This window comes from Triticum urartu, chromosome 7A, assembly GCF_056163025.1.
Source record: "Triticum urartu cultivar PI428250 chromosome 7A, HENAU_Tu73, whole genome shotgun sequence".
Taxonomy (NCBI): Eukaryota; Viridiplantae; Streptophyta; class Magnoliopsida; order Poales; family Poaceae; genus Triticum; species Triticum urartu.
The window spans coordinates 741,024,180-741,043,519 of NC_141879.1; the positions used below are offsets into that span (position 1 = coordinate 741,024,180).

At 44.8% G+C, this 19,340-nt stretch overlaps 2 pseudogenes; both read left to right on the forward strand.

Annotated features, from left to right (window-relative positions):
- The first annotated feature begins 190 nt into the window (after positions 1-190).
- LOC147962589 (putative E3 ubiquitin-protein ligase ATL44 pseudogene) lies at positions 191-952 on the forward strand (annotated as a pseudogene).
- Positions 953-9,394: 8,442 nt separating this feature from the next.
- LOC147962590 (putative E3 ubiquitin-protein ligase ATL44 pseudogene) lies at positions 9,395-12,643 on the forward strand (annotated as a pseudogene).
- Positions 12,644-19,340: the final 6,697 nt, after the last annotated feature.

Here is a 19,340-nt window from a genome sequence, read left to right on the forward strand (position 1 = left end):
AGTAGGCGTTTAGTATTCTACAGTATCACTAGATCCTACTCCCTTGGTTCTAAAATAAATGACCCAACTTTATACTAACTTTGTACTAAACACGAGCCATACCGTGGGCGTCACCTTCCTTTCCACAGCACCACGGCCACTTCGACGCTATAAAAAACTACGCAGAGCATCGCACATACACACGGCCAGAGTCAAAGGCACAGAGTTCAGACACCATTTATAGCAGCAGTGGCGGCGACACCATGCGTGCTCCGGCGAGCCTCCTGCACCGAGCCACCCTCGCCACCACCAGCCCCGGCAAGCCGTCGTCGTCGCCGGTGAGCATGCAGGTCCCGGAGCAGCAGCGGCAGCAGAGGGCGCCCGTGATGGCAATGAACTCGGACATGGTGGTCATCCTGGCGTCGCTCTTGTACGCGCTCGTCCTCGCCCTCGGCATCGCCCTCGTCACCCACTGCGCATGCAGACGCCGGCGCTACGCCAATTCTCCTCCTCCCCCCAAGGGCCTCAAGAAGAAGGACATCGATGCTCTCCCCACCGTCTCCTTCGCTGCCGCGGCTCCAGCGCAGTCATCGTCGTCGTCGTCGTCAGAATGCGCGATCTGCCTGGCCGAGTTCATGGAGGGGGAGGGACTGCGCGTGCTCCCGCAGTGCGGCCACGGCTTTCATGTCGCATGCGTCGACGCCTGGCTACGGACCTGCGCCACATGCCCCTCCTGCCGCGCCCCCATCGTTGCCACGCCCGCGACTCCCACTGTGGTGGTCGTAGTGGCGGCGAACAACAGGTGCGAGAGGTGCGGCGAGATGGCGGCGCCTAACGGTGGCGTCGAGAACATGTCCTTACCCCTATTTTCTTCTTTCTCTGCTTTTTAGCTAGCCTGGCTGTGGATCTGATGTCTCTTGACAGGCTAGTTTTACAAAGTAAAACTTGTGTTTACTTAAGGTTTGTAATTTAATCAGGCCCTGTACTGGCTTGCTGCATTCGGCGCCCAGCAAAACATTGCTCTGCTAGTACTCGTGCAAGTGGCCATGAACAAGTCACCTACTCTCTGCGATATTCACCTCTTGTCCTCTTCATTTATCGGCCGGGACAAATCACCAGTTAATCTTCTTCCTTTTTCTTTTGCGGGTGAAAACAATGTATTACTCATCACCAAGGTTCATACAATCAATCACAGCTAGCTCTCCAGAACCTAACCAAGTCATGGTTTCTACCCTAAATGCGAGAAAATTTTGCTACCACTTCATCTTCTTTGACCTGGAACAAATCATTGAGCATCTCGTTCGATTGAAAATAGCTTCAGTTTCATCTTGGTTTCGACACCAAATGGTTGCCATCGACCATGGATTAGGGGCCTGGCAGTCCTCTTCGAACTAAAATAATCCTAAGTATCGTGCACGTGCGGCATGCATGCATGCGTGTCTGATCACACGCAGCCGCACTAGCTAGTGATTTAAAGTTGATGCGCGAGTGAGATAATGATAGTGGCTGACGACTCAGTTAGTTGGCTGATTATTCAAGCACGTGCTTCCGGAGACACAACCTAACATATAACACGGGATTGATCATACACAATAGATAGTTGCTACTTTCCATGGGGTTGCACAGATTAAATAATAAAAGATGACCACTTGAGTTCAAAAGTTCATACCTTGCCCCTCACGATCTTCTCGGCTCTTGTCGGCTCCCGCCGAAAATGGTGCCTATTTCATACGAAATCGATGGTCCGTTCGGAGTGCATCACAAAGCAAAGGCAAAATTAAGCGTGTTTTCCTTGTGGGGGGAAATCAACTAATCGTGGGATAAGCCAAAGTGTCTTCATTCGTTAAGGCACTATGTCGATATCTTCTTAAACAGGGAATAAGATAGGGATATTCCTGAAAAAAGATAGGATAGAGATGGCTAAATATGCAGTCATACTTTTCATTCCATTATTCTTTTTAAACACAGTACAGACGCAGATGCTCATTCATACGCACATACACTCATCCAAATGAATGCACGCATGCACATCCTATCCCTATTAACACATCCGAGAGTCTGTGACGGCACGTCACCTTGAGATTGACGAAGTCGCCAGACGCCTTCGTAGTCGAAGGGAGCGTCTCCTACTGAAGACACATCGTCGAATGGCCTGGAATAAATCCAAAAAACGCGAGCACCAGCGTCAAGAATGGGTTTTGAAGTCCGGTGGGCAGAGGATACCACTGTCCTCCTAGTCGTCATCAACCACAGGTAGGTTCGCCTTTGCATTCCATTAGATAATTGCTCCTGCGTTACAACAAAGGTATAATAATTTTTTTAGACTAACAGGAGGGCAGAAAACACCCCCCCGGCTCCACCATTTTTCCATTAAAAAAACGTGAAACCAGGTACAACGAAAGACATCCTTCTATCAAGGTTTTCCAAAGGACGGAATTGAGGAGCTACCCCCTCCCTGATCTGTAATAACAGAAAAGGGAGCTGGGGCGCTCACGAGCTCGAAAAAAGTAGAACTTATTACAAGACTCAAAATCTAGCACAGGAACTAAAGTGTTCATATTCCTCTTGGAACTAAAGACGCCCCCTTTTTTTGAGAGAGTCAATTCTTCTTTCATGCGCCTATCAGTACAGCTCCAGCTTTCTTCTGGCTCGCCTGGTACACACCCCCCCACTTGATTCTCTTGAAGGTTTGTACTGGGGTCAGCGGCAGTTCCAGCGGAGTGGCAGGGCTCAGCAGCAATGCGTGCTTGCAGTTCTTATCAGGGCTGTTAGGAGGTGTGTAATGCACAGTAGGTTGTAGACCTGCGCCCCCTCCCCCATTTCCCAACGACATTTTTGAGAGTGAATCTAGGCTTAAGATACCTGCAGTATCATTGCCATCATTCACCCCGTGGTCAGTAGGAAAGGAGAGGTGAGGATCATTGCCACTTTCTGTGACACCAGCTTCAGCTCTTCTAGACTTGTTTCTTTGAACAAGATCATCCACTTCTTGAGAGTCCAATGGATCTGCCACCAAACCTGTTTAAGATCAGACCACATCACATTATTAAAGACCATGGAATTTCTGAACTTCCAGATGCACCATATAACACAGGCACAAACCGAGTTCAAGACCATTTTATGTTTATGAGCTGGCCAAAATCTAGCAATAGATATGTAGTCTTTGCCTATATCATGGGAAAGGATCTTGGACATTTCAGCCCAGATCTGTTTGGCAACCACACATCCAAAGAACAGGTGGTCTATTGACTCCTGTTCCTTACAAAACATACATTCAGGTGGTTTACTGATACCTCTTTTTAACAAGTTATCTTTAGTCATTAGCTTGTTATGAGACAAGAGCCACAAAAACACTTGCACTCTGGGAGGGACTGCTATAAACCACACAGAAGGAATATACACAGGTTGCACTCCTCTAAAATTAATAATATTGTAAAGAGAGCTAGTAGAGTAGACTCCTTTACTCTTATATTGCCAGATTAGAGAATCTTCATCATCAGATAGCACAGTGCCCTTGATGTTCTGCTCAAGGCAGTACCAACTCTCCATCATGACATCTGAGAAAACCCTCCTAAAAGTCAATTTGATATCAATCCCATCCCAAATCTCTGCAATAGTAGCACCATGTTGGTGACAGATAGTGTACAGGGGCCAGAATTGCACTGACAGAGGTGAGGTGCCAAACCAAATGTCTTCCCAAAATCTAATATTCTTACCATTACCTATTTTCCACCTATATCCAAATTTCAGGGCTTTTGCAGCCCACATTACTCCTTGCCAGAATTTGGAGGCGTTCTGTGGGTTGGATGCAAAAATGTTTGGGTTTTTCTTAATATACTTAGAGTCTACTATCTGTCTCCAGATCTTGTCCTCATCTTGGATATATCTTTTAACCCAATTACCAAGTAGGCACGGGTTGACATCCTTGATTTAGGGATACCCATCCCTCCATACTCTTTTTTCATGCAAACCAAATGCCAGCTTGCAAGATGAAGCTTTCTATCACCCTCAAAGTCACTCCAAAGGCAGTGGGCAAGCTGGCTGTTGATCAGGTCCAGAGCCCATTTGGGGAATTTGAAGAATGAGAGCAGGTAGACTGGGATGCTAGCAAGACAGGCTTTGATCAAAACTACTCTGGCAGCATAAGAGAGAAGCTTCCCTCTCCATCCAGCCATCCTTTTGAGGATCTTGTCAATAAGGGGCTGGATGTCTTCCCTCCTTAGCTTGTCATAGTGAAGGGGAATGCCTAGGTATTTTATAGGGAAAGTGCCTACAGTACACTCTAGAATTTTTTTGAAAGAATCTACTTCACTGTCAGTGAGCCCAGGGGGGATAATCTCACTTTTGGAGTAGTTGATCCTCATATCAGAAACATTCTCAAAACAAGTTAAAACATGTTTGAGATTAGTAACCTTATCTACAGAATTTTCTAGAAAGAGGATGGTGTCATCTGCATATTGAAGGCAGATGACCCCTCCAGGTATGAGATTAGAGCATAAGCCTTTCACTAAATTATGGGAAGTTGCTTTGGCCAGCATCCTGGTCAAAACATCTATCACAAGGTTAAAAAGAAGTGGGGAGAAGGGGTCCCCTTTTCTATGGCCCTTGCCAGTAGTGAAGAAATCTCCTTCTACTCCATTGATCTTCACTCCAATGGATCCCATCTGGGTGATCTGCTTAACCCATGTGATCCATTTTGTGCCAAAGCCTCTTTTTTCTAGAATCTCATAAAGAAAGTCAAGATTCACCTTGTCAAAGGCTTTTTCATAGTCTAGTTTGATCACTAGTCCAGAATTGCCAGAGTGCACTGTGGAGTGCAGCACCTCATGTGCTGTCACCACACTTTCTAAAATGTACCTGCCTTTAATAAAGGCAGATTGGTTACTAGAAGTAAGGAAATTCATTAACCTAGCTAATCTATTAGTCAAGACCTTGGTAAAGACCTTGAAAATGCAGTTAAGCAAACAAATGGGTCTGAACTTCTTCATGCTAGAAGCATCTTGTTCTTTAGGAACTAGAGTAACCATAGCAAAATTAAGTCTGTAAATGTCTAGGCTCCCCTCATAAAAGTCTTTGAAGAGGGCCATGATATCTTGTTTAATCACCTCCCAAAATTGTTGTAAGAAGAGAAAAGAAAGCCCATCAGGGCCTAGGGCCCCATCAGAATAGGAACCAAAGATGGCTTCTTTCACCTCCTCTTCAGTGAAAGGGTTTTGAAGGAAACTATTGTCCTCTAGTTTAACTTTCTCTCCTTCCGAGAAGAAGTCCTCTCTCAGTCTAAACCCATTTCTACTCTCTTTTTTAAAGAGGTCTTTGTAGAAGGAGGAGGCAACATCTAGCATGTCCTTGGTCTATGTGACAGCGCCATTTGGGCCCTCAAGGACATGAATCTGTATTCTCCTCCTCCTTTGATTGGCAACAGCTTGGAAGTATTTAGTATTCCTATCTCCTTCTAAGATGTCTCTATCTCTAGATCTTTGCCTGGCTTTCACTTCCTCTTTTAGCCAAATATGATGAAGCTCTTGCATCACTATTTTCATCCTATTACTCTTAGAGTCAGATAATTGCTCTGTTTCAGCCTTAACATCTAAGGAATCAAATTCTTGAGTGAGGAGGGCTTTGTGTTTTCTAATATCAGCTTCTATATTGATGCTCCAGCCTCTAGCAAACCTCCTAAACCTCCTAGCTTTCTCCTGCCATATATCTATAGCTATTTTTTTCTTGACAGGAGCTGTCCAGTTCTTAATCACTAAATCTTTAAATTTTGCTTTCAGCAGCCACCATTTTTCAAATTTGAAACTGGTGGGTTTTGGGGGCCTACTCAACCCAGAATCCCATAGTAGTGGTGTGTGGTCACTCCCAATTCTGGGAAGGGCTTGAGAACTACCCAAAGGAAATAAAGCATCAAAATCAGTAGTACAGAAGATTCTATCAATGGTAGACATGACCAAGTTCTGTTGGTTATTAGCCCATGTGAATCTTCTGCCTGACATTTTAATTTCTAAAAGACTCCAGATCTCTACCCAAGCATTAAATTTATCACTCCAGTGGTGATTGATGTTGCCATTACTCTTGTCTTTTTGATACCTAACTAGGTTAAAATCACCCCCAACCAGGGTAGGCAGATGATCACATATGAACAAGCTGTGCAGTTCTGTAATGAAATCATCTTTGCCTTCATCATAAGGAGATCCATATACTCCAATAACTCTACATTTGATCTTACTGACTTTGATTGTAAGTGTGCAAGAGACAGAGTATTTAAGGGGAAGCCAACTATCTATCTCAAAAATATCTTCATCTACTCCTACCAGTATACCACCAGCAGTGCCTTCTGCAGGCAAGTGGTGCCATTCAAAATTCCTATTATTACTGATGCTTTTCAAGAAAGATGAAGAGAGCATCTCTTTCTTAGTTTCCTGGAAAGCTATAATACAAGGCTTGACCTTGTTGAGTACATCATCTATACAGGATTTCCTACCAGGGGCAGTAATCCCTCTGATGTTCCAAAAAAGACAATTCATCTAAACAAGGTTTTCTTGGGGTGCTTGCCCCGCCCATATTTAGACACTTTGGTCCATATATTACTGTAATCTATTCCATTATAAGCCTCATCATTACACCCTTCAGGTGTATGAGGTGAGCAAAGGTATAATAATTTAGTATGTTAGCACATTTACCTGCTGATATTAACATGATTGTCGCAAATAATATGACTTTGTTTGGTAAGTGTTTATTAGCTTACAATAACTGGTGGGGCACTTGAGGCGGTTTTCAAAAAAACTCATGAAAAAAGAAGGAGATGGAAAAAATCCAAACAGGAAGATAAAGGACGAACATACGTAAAACTGGACAAATGAGGAGCGGTCGACGTGACCTTATGTCTGTTTTAAATAGTAGAGAGATTCCAACTCCTTTTCTACTATCCCTATGTATGACCTCTTTGATTCACATGATTTTCAAAGCATTTTCTTAGAGATTTTGGAGGAGGCTACCTTGGTCCCTGCTGGCATTAGCCACTGCAGGAAGGGTCATAAGCAGTACATTATGGACCATATGTAGGACCTGCAACATCATATGACAGAAAACCCCTGGGTCATCAATCCATTCAAGCGCCAACCAAGATTCTCTCCACTTGGACGCACCTAGTCCACTCGAACGCTTAGCAATGACTCGGACAAAGGAAGACGGGTGGCCAACACGGACTCTGAAGCGTTAAGAGGCGCATATCTTCATGTGTTACTAGTATTCAATGCTATAGTTACCATGTGTAACGCTTGTAATGATATCCTCAATCAAACCTCCTTGTAACGTAGCTAACCCAAGGGGCGGCACACTCTATATAAGCTGCCCCGTAGCACAGGAGCAGGGGTTTCGCATCCATTGTAATCCTTGGATACCAGAGAAGAACATAGCATCCGGGCTTAAGACATAGGGTTCTTACCTCCTCCGTGACGGGCCTGAACTCATAAAATCCGTGTGTCAAGCTTGCACCGTAGCTGATCTAGCCTTTGTTCGTACCCCTAGTACTCACTGTCAAAGTAATACCCACGACAGTCCGCATGTCTGCCTCCACCTATGACCTTGCGGTCGAGGAAATCTAAAAAGACGCGGGGACATCCAGGCTTAGACCATCAAAACCCAACTTGTGTGTGTTTTTTAAGTGTCTTCCGCTCGCTTCAGTTTTTGTTGTCATTTTTTTTGCGGGTAGTGTTTGTAGTTGTTGCTAGGTGGTCTGGAGACAATGGTATAATTTATGTCACATTTGATGAATTGATGTTCTTTGTAATGCCAATGTTTTTCCTGCTAAAAATGACAATTTAATCAAGATATAATAGCAAAGCTCAAAAGTTTTTCTATGGGAGTATAGCAAATCTCATCTTAACTAGTTATGGTTGGTCCCTAGGTACACGTTTGTTACTGGTTCAGCCACTCACTAGCTACAGTGTCGCTGGATTCTGGTGCTGGCTTTCCACGTACACTATTGATCCAAAAGGCGCCAAACGAACTTACCACGCTTGCAGGAAGAGACATCAAAAAGGCTGAGGAATCGACTGTACCGGCGCCCGCCACTACCACGTGGCCCGGCATTACCTGTCTGCGGGCCCGTTGCTCCTTCCTTCCACTACCGTGACAACATCCTCTATCTATTCACAGGTGGCTGCTGGGCACTACTCTTCGCCGGCGCACAGGCGAAGGCCTCCTTTGGTTCATAGAGTAGAAAAGTCATAGGAATAGAAAAGTTATAGAAAATAAGATGGCATGCATCTCAAATTCTATGAGTAGGATAGAAAAGAAGATGTCTTTTGATTCATTTCATAGAACTTTTTCCATTAAGTCTAGGCTAATGTTTATTTTCCTATAAAATGTGGAGGATAGAAAGAATTCCTTCATAGGGATAGGATTCCATTCCTACAAACCAAAAGGCTCTAAAGGAATTTTTCCTATAAAAATCATCCTATGAAATTCCTACAAAAATCCTCCAAACCAAAGAAAAACGATTCGGCCGGTTGACCTGGGAACATCCTAGGCGATCAATAAAATTTTTTTTGAGGGCCTAGGCAATCAATAATTGCTAGTCATCAGATGTGTCTCCTCGCTTTCTCCTATCAACTGTCTTCCTGGAAAAACTGCAGGGCCGCACATCGGAGCGAGAGAAGGCTGCAGCGCCGTCAACCCCCGCGAGCGACCGAGTCCGAAGCACCGACGCTCGCCGCCCTGACACAACCTCCTCCTCGTGCTTTGAAAAAAATCGATCCATGGAGCTTAGCTTGTAGCACGACTCCTCACCGGTTCCAGCATAAAAAATCCTCATCCGTGGGTCACAGCCTCGCAACTGCCGTGGCGTTGTCGTCCTCGTCCCCGGGCAGCTGTTCGTCGTCGTAGTAGTGTTGTCGGAATCGCCGCGGGTCGCAACTCGCCATAAATAGACGTAGCGAAAAATGTGCCGGTCCCAGCAAAAATCTACGACGCCTGGAGCAAAAATCATCATCGCCGCCATGAATTATCACAGCTCCCTCGTGAATGGACGTAGCAAAATAATTCATCGGACGTGGCAAAAATCCATGACAGTTGCAACAAAAAATTATCGCCGTTGTCGTTGGGTCGCAACTCAGCCATGGATGAATGTAGCAAAAAATCTAGCCGGTTGTAACAAAATCCGATGACGGTGGCAGCAAAAGTCATCGTCTCCGTTTGATTCCAGCAAATATGTTTATCGGTTGTAGCTTCCCTCGTCACCGGATGTAGCATCTCGCGCAGCGGTTGCAGCATTCATAAAAACGGTGAAGCTCTGTATCACTGTATGGACACATCCATAATGACTGTTGCATCGACGTCTCCAGTGCGTCGCGCACGGCCTCTTTGCAGATGTCCCCGCCGTCGTCTTCTCCACCCCCGCCGTGGCTCGCCCTACCAGCAAGGGCTCGTCATGCCCGCACGCTGCGTGTGGCGGCGGAGATGCATATAAGGAGCAGCTGCCCCGTGTTGTGGGGAAGAAGAAGACGACGTGAAGAAAACTATTCGATTGAAGAGCGTTCCCACGGTGCACGATCGAGAGCGATGGTCCAGCCCAATCATGGGCCGGCAGTCCGGCCACAAACGTTTACCCTAGCTATAAGATGGCACGCGCTCGCACCGCACGCGTGGCCACGGCCAGGTCCAGAGTCAAAGCAGAGCTGAACGCCTTGACAGAGAGAGCAGAGCGTCCACCGTAGCAGAGCAGCGGCGACGGTGCGACACCATGCGCGCTCCGGCGATCCTGCTGCACCGCAGCACGGCCGCCGCCGGCCCCAGCGAGCCTCAGTCGCTGCGTCTGCCTCGGCCCGAGCAGCAGACATCCCTGGTGGTGACGGTGCACTCGGACATGGTGGTGATCCTGGCGTCGCTGCTGTGCGTCCTCAGCTGCAGCCTCGGCCTCGCCCTCCTGTCCCGGCGCGCGTGCCGCCGACGACCCTCTGACCGCTACCCTCCTCCCCCCACGGGCCTCAGGAAAAAGGCAATCGAGGCGCTCCCCACCGTCTCCTTCGTGGCGGCCGCCTCGTCGTCGTCGGAGTGTGCTATATGCCTGGCCGAATTTGCCGACGGGGAGGCTGTGCGCGTGCTCCCAGGATGCGGCCACGGCTTCCACATCGCCTGCGTCGACGCCTGGCTCCGGACGCGCGCCTCGTGCCCGTCCTGCCGGGCCTCTCCATCGATGATTGCCACGCCCATGCAGATGCAGGTACAACCAGCTGCGGTGGCGCCCACCGTGGTAGTCGTCGTGGCAGGGAGTAGCATGTGCGGGAGATGTGGCGAGCTGACGGCGCCGGCCGGTGCACGCGCCGCCGACGGCGCGCTCTTGGCTTAGTCAGGTTCGTAGGTACTGGTTCCTGTGCTCCATTTGACTCGGCCTCTGCTTCATTTTTTCAGCTCCTCTGCAAAGCAAAACTTGTGGTGTTTAAGATTTCAGTACGGTAGAGCAATTCAGAACTGTGTATATAAAAATAAAAGATTAATTATAGAGCATCACGAGCGAGTGCGTGGACGGGGCGGCATACATTTTCGATCTCATGGTTCAAACGAAGCCCAAGTGAAGCCAATGAAGCTTTAATCAGTCTCCGTCAGCATCAGTTTGCCGTTCATTGCAAAACAAGATGATAGCAGCTTGACGGATGGAGATCCAGAGACAAAAGTAAAAAGGACAAACTCATCATTGTCTTTGTTGTTGTTTTTCCTTCTTTGAAAGAATAGTTTTTGTTGGTTGTCGTTCAACCTTTGAACGTTGACGTGGATGCCATGTATAGCTGGCAGGATTCAGACGGTCGTGAAAGAGCGAGTCTGTCTCATGGTTCTTGTTGATTTTTTTTCTCTACACTAAGTAGATTAGTAGGTGTTTGCAATTAATTGCAAAATTTCTCACCGATCGCTATGTAGGCTTGCGGTAGTCAATGTAGATTCAAAGGCAAAATTTGTCCTCCACAATGCATGATTCAAGTGGTTCTTCGTCCGAATGAATTCTTCTCCTCGGTGCGGTCCTAGTGGCGCCACAGCTTGACCAAGAGGAGTTGTGGTGTATAAAGGATGTGCTTGCTATGTGGATGCCTACTCTTCCTTTGTCACGTCTTCATCTTATTAAGTGAACGAAGACCCACTCTTTGTCTATTACATGGACGAAGACCCAATTTCTGTTATTTAGTTACCAGTTTAACTCATAAAACTAAAGTATGATTGTTGCTGGAGATAATGTTGTTGCTAAGAATTCGAAGGTACTGCAATTCTCTCATTTTTGTCACCTGGCAAAATATTCTCCCATTAATAGACTTGTAATTCAGTTTCTGTTGTCACTAGATTTTTGTTGTTAAAATTGTAGTTTGCAAGGAAACTGTAATGTTTGATTTTTTTTAATTTGAGGTAAAGCTAATTGTGTCTTGCATACACCCAGGTTTTTATTTGGGTCTGGTTGAATAACTCATATCAGGCGGCATGGAGCTAATTTGACTCCTAAAGCCAGTAAGATGGTTCCTTGGATGGTCAATAAGGGGATGATGTCAATTAGTCTGGATTCTGGAACAATGCTAACATTCAAATCCTTGTACTTGTTGGTCCATCCGTGCTTTGAGAAAAAAAACAGTTAGGTATGCTTCTCAGTTCTCACTACCTCCGTGTGAAAACCAAAATTACAAATCCTTATTTGTTATTTCCAACTATATTTTATGGCTGATTGGACAATATTTCCGTTGCTAACTTCCTTCCTTTGAATGACTTGCCAATGATCTTTCACAATTTTATAGCGTTTTACTTTATTTCTGTAACTGATATCCTTTATATTCAGTTTGTTTTAAAGGTTCACCATGTTTCTTTAACAAAATTTATCCAGTGAATTGGTATGTCTGCTCCACTGGGCAGCAGCTGCAACCTTTCAACTTTGGCTCTTGCACGATTGTTTCATATGTGTATGCTCTATTTTTCTGTCCAGTCATTTGGTCTTTATATTCAGCTTGTGTTTGTCAAGAGCTTATTCGGTCAAAGGTTATACGAGATATGACATTGCCGCTGTTGCGCTAAGGGATACGGGGTCATGAAAAATCAAGGTTTGTTCATGTTTCACACCAATTGTTTTGTAATACACCCTGTTCTTACTACTTGCATGTGACAGCCCGAGCAGCAGGCAAAATTCTATTTCTTCTTCTAGATTACTATACCATTGTGCAAGAATCGGAATACCAATGCAAATGTGCCTTTTCAGTCCATATTTAACAATGACAAAAAATTATTTTCCTTTTGTTTCTGTTTCACTTGTGTCTGCACAGGAGAATGTTCATCCTTGCCTTCCATCACCTGAGAATATTCATCATTACCTTCCATCACTTGCTTTACTGTAACAATACTAATTTCTCTGCCATCTAATTGCTCCATACACTTAGTTTGTTTATATCTAGAGTTCACATAGGGGTTAGTAATCAGATAGTCTTTTTTAATCAAACGGCCATGCAGGTTTGAGCAAGCTCAAAGTAGGCTGGGGGATGACCAATGATTATACTGATGCTGGTCAAAGCCATATTTTTTGTGCATGTCCTAGCAAGCTCATCGCCCACATAAAATATTCCTTGATGGTGGTCCATATTTTTCATGCATATTTAGCTCAGTATTCGGCCAAACACTTTAACTTGTATATGATAAGAAAGAAAATGTACACTTTTTACTCGAGAAGCAGTAAATCTCTTGATTACTAAAATTGTCAGACACCTTTATGGTTCAGAAGTATACTTGTCTACGATCACGGCTGCCCACGCATTCGAGCCACCAGGACCGTTAAGGAGACCTTGCAAGGCAATACTTGGGCGCTGGACTTGGGACCAGTCATTTTTTGCCATGCCTGCAACAGTTTTGGATGCTATGGCCACGGATTGCTGATGTTCAGCTCACGGGAGGAGCAGAGGACCCCATAAGATGGGCGTGGAAGAGTAGTGGCATGTTCTCCGTTCGCCATGCATGTGCCTTAAAATTCGAAGGAAGCGATGTGGTACCGTACGCGGACGTCACATGGAACTCGAAGGCCGCCCTTCAATGCCGGTTCTTCACTTGGTTAGCCATATAAAACCGTTGTTGGACGTCCGTTCGAATCACCAAGAGAGGCTTGCCCACCACGACACATGCCCCTTCTATGAAGCCGACGAGACCATTAACTAGGGATGAAAACGGACGGAACTGAGTGCTACCATATTTATTTTCATATTTTTTTGCAGAAGCGAAAACAAATACAGAAACCTTGGAAATGGATATGGAAACAAATACTACCGAAAACGGACATGGAGCGAATACAAAGCATATATGAAAACAGAAGTGGGCGTTGATCGGAACTTAAAAACCCCTTGAATCATAGATAAATACACACAAAAACAAACAAATTTAATGAGTTATTAACATGGCTATAAAATAATATCATTAAGTTAGCAACTTAGCGTAGCATTGTAGTAGTACTGGACAATTGCGTATAGGGTCATGCTGAGTACATGTGTGATAGTAGAAGTTGGGCCTCACATACATTCTACTAATTGTGTCATTGTGTTCTCTTTGGTGGTTTGGGTACAAAGCAGGCATAGGTCTATAGTAAAAACATAAATTCCATATTCACGGAAACAGAAAGTTTCGTTTCCATGCATATTCCACCGGAAAACACTGTTCCGTTTTTGTTTCCGTTTTCGCATAAAAAATTCCATTTCCACTTTCATTTTGCAAATTTCCATTTTTGTTTTTATATTTCCTCTCTGTTTTCATTTTTCCTCCGGAAAAACGGAAAGTTTCCACTCCATTTTCATCCCTACCATTAACCATCTCCTCATCAAATGCACCTTCACACGATGATCCATCGGTGTGGCATATGGTGTGGTCGGCTATTGGGAATCCGGACCAAGCTCCCACTGTTGACGATAACTTGGGAAATGAAACGAGGGCCATTCTTTTCTTTTTTGCGAAATGAAACGAGGACCATTCTCTCACTCATCACTTGGAAACTTTGTAAACACTGCAATGCTATTGTCTTTGGCGGAGCAACACTTTTTGTGCTTACGATCATCAAGAAAATTGTGACTGAAGGGAGGACATGGCAACAAGCTGGGCTACTCAAGGGTAGGTGGGTTAGTAGAGAGTAGTCAATCATTGTGGCCGATAGATGGTGGGCTACCATGTACTCCCTCCGTTCCAAAATAGATGACCCAACTTTGTACTAACTTTATACTAAAGTTGAGTCATTTATTCTAGAACGGAGTGAGTAATATATGATAAGCACACTCTCCGTGAAAAAGATGTATATGTATAAACTGCTCTTTTTTCTATTTGTGATTTTCCGCACTAAATTTTTTGTGGACCTTGGATCGTGCCGAGTCAGCTAGAAATGCTATATCATCAGTACCTTAGTTATTATTTTCATTTATTACCAATACATTAAAGACCCAGTTGGTGATGCTATATGTCATTTCTGACCATATGAGCGAATGCACATGAGGTAAATTGCATGAGCGAGTAGTTCATATTTTTTTACATAAAGTCGTAAATTTTTTTGGTTAGTATACAAGGGTAAATGCGTTGGTTGATTGTGTCAAGAGTTAATAACGAGCATGGTGGTGTATCAGTCACATGCCCAATAATGGATATGATATTTTTGTTTCCTGGTAATGCTCGACATTAAACTGTATGTTACAATATGACAATGGCTCATGAGACGTCGGATCTGCCTTCTTGGCTCGGGAGCGTCAGGGACAGTGCACACCTCGTCGCCCTTAATGGTGGCGACGGATCGAAATGAATACGGGGGAGGGGATCAGTGCGGAGAGCAGGGTAGTTGGCGGGGGATTCCTCTTTAGCGATCCGTCAGGAAGTATGGTGTGAAGGAGAGGGGGCGCCATGGCAAATGTGAGGTCGGCGTCATCCGATTTTTAAGAAGTAGACTCCAGCGAGAAGTGTCTAGCTACGGTGGGAAACCTAGTGGGAAATGGAGGGTCTGGCAGGAAGAGAGAAGGGTGCATGGTTGGGAGGTTTTTTTTATGAAACCGTTTGTTGGAGATAACATGACGGATAGTTCGAACAACCACATTTCTCTTCCAAATATAGGCCGGCTTTCTAGGAACCGGACTGTCCATATAGTTCCATTTTGTGGAGCCCGCTAGGCGTCATTTGATGTCCGAACTTGTTTGAATGTACGAGGGAGAAATGAGATTTGACCTTGAAGATGATCTTAATTATTTAGCTGATTCATTTATATGCATTATAGCCCGTAACAACGCACGGACGTTTTACTAGTATTAATAGTGTTTTGCCCTGCATGACAAGAACTGTAACAAATGATTATACATATATGTGTTAATTAATTAATATGCGGGTGGGGCTTAAAAATGGTTATCATGGATTAGGAGCCTGGCAGTCCCCTTCCAACTAAAAACAATCCCAAGTGTGGTACACGTGCGGCATGCATGCATACGTGTCTAGCTATCACATGCAGCCGCACTAGCTAGTGAATTAAAGTTGATGCACGAGTGACACAATGATAGTGGCTGACGACTAAGTTGGTTGAGCGATTATTAGGCTGGTCGTAAAGGGAGTATCATAGCTATTATCATGCATGCCAACTAGACAATTTTGATGAGGTGTTATAGCATTAAATAAAGAAAGAGATGGTGGAGTATCATATTATGATACCGTATCATAATAAATGCTATGCTACTTTGTGTCATGCATGGCAATAAATATAGTACTACATGATACTAATATATGATACTTCCTCTGTTTTTATTTAGTTCGCATATTAGCTTTGGTCAAAGTCAAGCTTTACAAACTTTGACCAAGTTTATATACAAAAATATTAAGATATACAATAACAAATCAACAACATTAGATTTATTATTAAATGTACTTTCACATCGTATAGATTTATTATGATAAATGTCTATATTATTTTCTATAAACTTGGTCAAACTTTATGAAGTTTGACTTCAGTCAACTCTAATATGCAGAGTAAATAAAACGGAGGGAGTACTATGCATTAGGGAGGTAGTATCATACACTAATATTATATGCATGATACTATTATATGATACTCTCTATTACAAGCGATTTTATGCATGTCAACTAGACTTTTTGGATGATGTGGCAAACAATTAAATGAGAAAAAGAGAGTGTGGTATCATATCATGATACCGTATTATATTAAATGTTATACTACTTTGTATCATGCATGTCAATTAATAAGCCAACCTAGATACTAACTTATGAAACTATGCATTACGGATGTAGTACATATACCAATATCATATGCATGATGCTAGTATATGATACTCCCCATTACAACTAGCCTTAAGCACATGCTTATGAACACAGAACCTCACAAATAACCCGGGATTGATCATACGTATATTGTTCGATCGATCACTCACAATAGATACTTGCTACTTTCCATGAGATCATGTCTAGAACAAAAGGAGTAGTGTTTTGCAGCACAGATTAAATTATAGAAGATGACCACTTGAGCTCAAATGTTCATATCTTGCCCCTCACGATCCTCTCAGCTCTTGTCGGCTTCTGCCGGAAATGGTGCCTATTTCATAGGAACTCGATGGTCCATTCAGAGTGCATCACAAAGCGAAGGAAAATTTAAAGTGTGTTTTCCCTGTGGGGGAAATCAACTAATCGTGGGATAAGCCAAAGTGTTTTGATTCATTAAGGCACTATGTCGATATCTTTAAATAGGGAATAAGATAGGATAGAGATATTCCTAATGAGAAAAGATAGGATAGAGATGGTTAAATATGCATCCATACTTTTAAACACAATACAAACGCATATGCTTATACATACACCCATACACTCATTCTAACTAGAAGAACGCCCGTGCGTTGCAACGGGACCACATTAATTTTAAAAAATATTACATTTAATATTCTCATACATATTAAGTGACATTGATGACCTTTTTACCATCAAATTCTCACACACACACCCTCTCCCTCCCTCTTCCTCACTCTCTCTCCCCCTCTCCCTCACTCGGGAGGTGGGACGAAAATAAACCCGGAACGGAGACTACCAACTGAGACATTAGAAGTAGAGATCATTTAGTTGATAAAAATAAATAGAAAACGGTGTTAAAAAGGAGAAACATATTAGAATACATTGAAAACCCAAAAGGACGATGTAAAAGGGGATTCGCCCTGCCCCCTGGGCCTTGCCACCGAACCGCTCAGCGGTCCAGTCCCCGCACGGTCGTCTTCTCCTGTTTCCTGAGCCGTGTCGCTACAGAGCCGGGCTCCCGCCCGACCACCTCGCTGGCATCGAAGGGGAATGGATAAGGGTGACGCCCTTCCTTCCCAGCCCCCATGGCCTCACTCCTCCCAAATCCACTTCTCCTCCTCGCTCACTCGATCCCGTCAATCTGGACGAAGTCAGACGCCACGGCCACCATGACCGACCCCGTCCACATGGCCACTGCCCTCCCTGCGGGCTAGGAGCTTGTCGAGGAGCTCCGAACGCCTTCGCTAGATTGTCTGCGCCAACGAGATCAAGTCCAGCACCCCCGCATCGACGTCGCTGCCGTCTTCCTCAACCTTGGGCCACCGCGACATTGCCGTTCGATCCGCGCCGCCCCGAGCTCCCATGTCTTCCCCTAGGGCGCCATTGACACCGCCATGATCTCCTCTTGCCTTTCCCCTGTTTCCCCTCTCGTTTGCTCTCGTTAGGTATTTCGCCGTGCCCGAGAACCGCCGTCCGCCATGGCCATTGCAGGGGTAGCCACCGAGCTCCTCGGATTGACCCCGTGGCACATGCCCGCTCCTATGCACGCCCATGCCCGAGCCTGCCGCTCTTCTTCCGCGCCCGCGGGGCCACTCCCTCTTCATGCCCACGCCCGTGCTACACCGCGTCAGTCATGCCCGCCGCTGCCTTCGCGCTCGCCGCGGCCACCGCACCACTGTGTCCCGCGCGACACACACCCTGGCTGCGCGCCACACTCTCGCTGGCTGCGCTCGCCCCGTGAGCTGCCGCCTATCCCTTCGCTCGCCCCGCTGTCGCGCCCCTGCCTCACGCCGCCTCCAGTCGTGCCCATCTTCTGCCGGTCGCCCCCTCAGCCACGCCGGCCGCATCTCTGCCCTCCACCGCCGGCCGCTCGCCTCGCCTGCTGCGTGTTGCTTCCTACTGCTATGCGCTGCTCTACCGCTGGTACGATGTTGCTCCATGCCCTCGACACCGCCGTGGACAAATGTGGCGGAGGGATTGTTAATGGAGTACGAGAAGGAGGTGGCGGAGAAGGTGTGCAGAGGCAGGAGGTCTGGGGCGGTGTCACCTGGCTGTGGTGGAGGTGTTTATGCGAGAAGGAGCCGGAGTGGAAGGAGAGGTCACAATTGGAAAGAATCGCAAAAAAAAATCATAACCCGGAGATCTCAGTTCAAAAAAAATGCTAATATCGATGGAGGGGTAATTTCCTTCAATAGGTGGAAAACATAGGAAATATTGGTTGTTATCAAGGAAAGGTAAAAAATTAGGAAAGTTAGGATTTTTGAACTGATTTCTATGCAAATGGCGTTTTATTTTTTGGCAACGTGATATCAGCACCTGCCCGTTTGTGACGTGTGTGATTAGGAAGTTTGCAAATGTTAAGAAACTATTTATTGGGAGGAAAGTTGTGACATGTCTGTTATTTGTTTCCTAAAACAAATTTCACTAATAAGAGAAATCAATTGATTTAGATAAGTTAGGAAAGTTAGATTAAAATGTATTATTTGTTTTCTGAAAATCTGTTATTTCTTTCCTAAGACAAATTGAACTAATAAAAGGAATCGATTGATTTGCATAATTTAAGGAAGTTAGATTAAAATGTATTATTTGTTTTCTGAAAATTTGTTATTTATTTCCTAAGACAAATTGAACCAATAAAAGGAATCGATTGATTTGCATAATTTAAGGAAGTTAGATTAAAATTATTATTTGTTTCCTAAAAATCTGTTATTTGTTTCCTAAGACAAATTGAACCAATAAAAGAAATCGATTGATTTGCATAATTTAAGGAAGTTAGATCCATGATTTGTTATACGCTAGGAAAGTTCTGGTTGTAATAAAGACTGGAGAGAAAAATAAACCGATGGACCAGGGTGGGAGGGGATGGTGGAAGGAGAGACAAAAAAACCAGCGAAAATAAACTGCGGACCAGGGTGGAAGGGGGTGATGGGAGGAGAGACGAAAAAAAACCAGCAAAAATAAACCGCGAAGACGATTCACCAACTCGTCCATTAGGAGTAGAGATGAGCGCACACATGGACAACCTACCCCTATTAGCATCTCCGAGAGTCTGTTCCGACACGTCATCTTGAGATTAACAAAGTCGACATTGACGCCTTCGT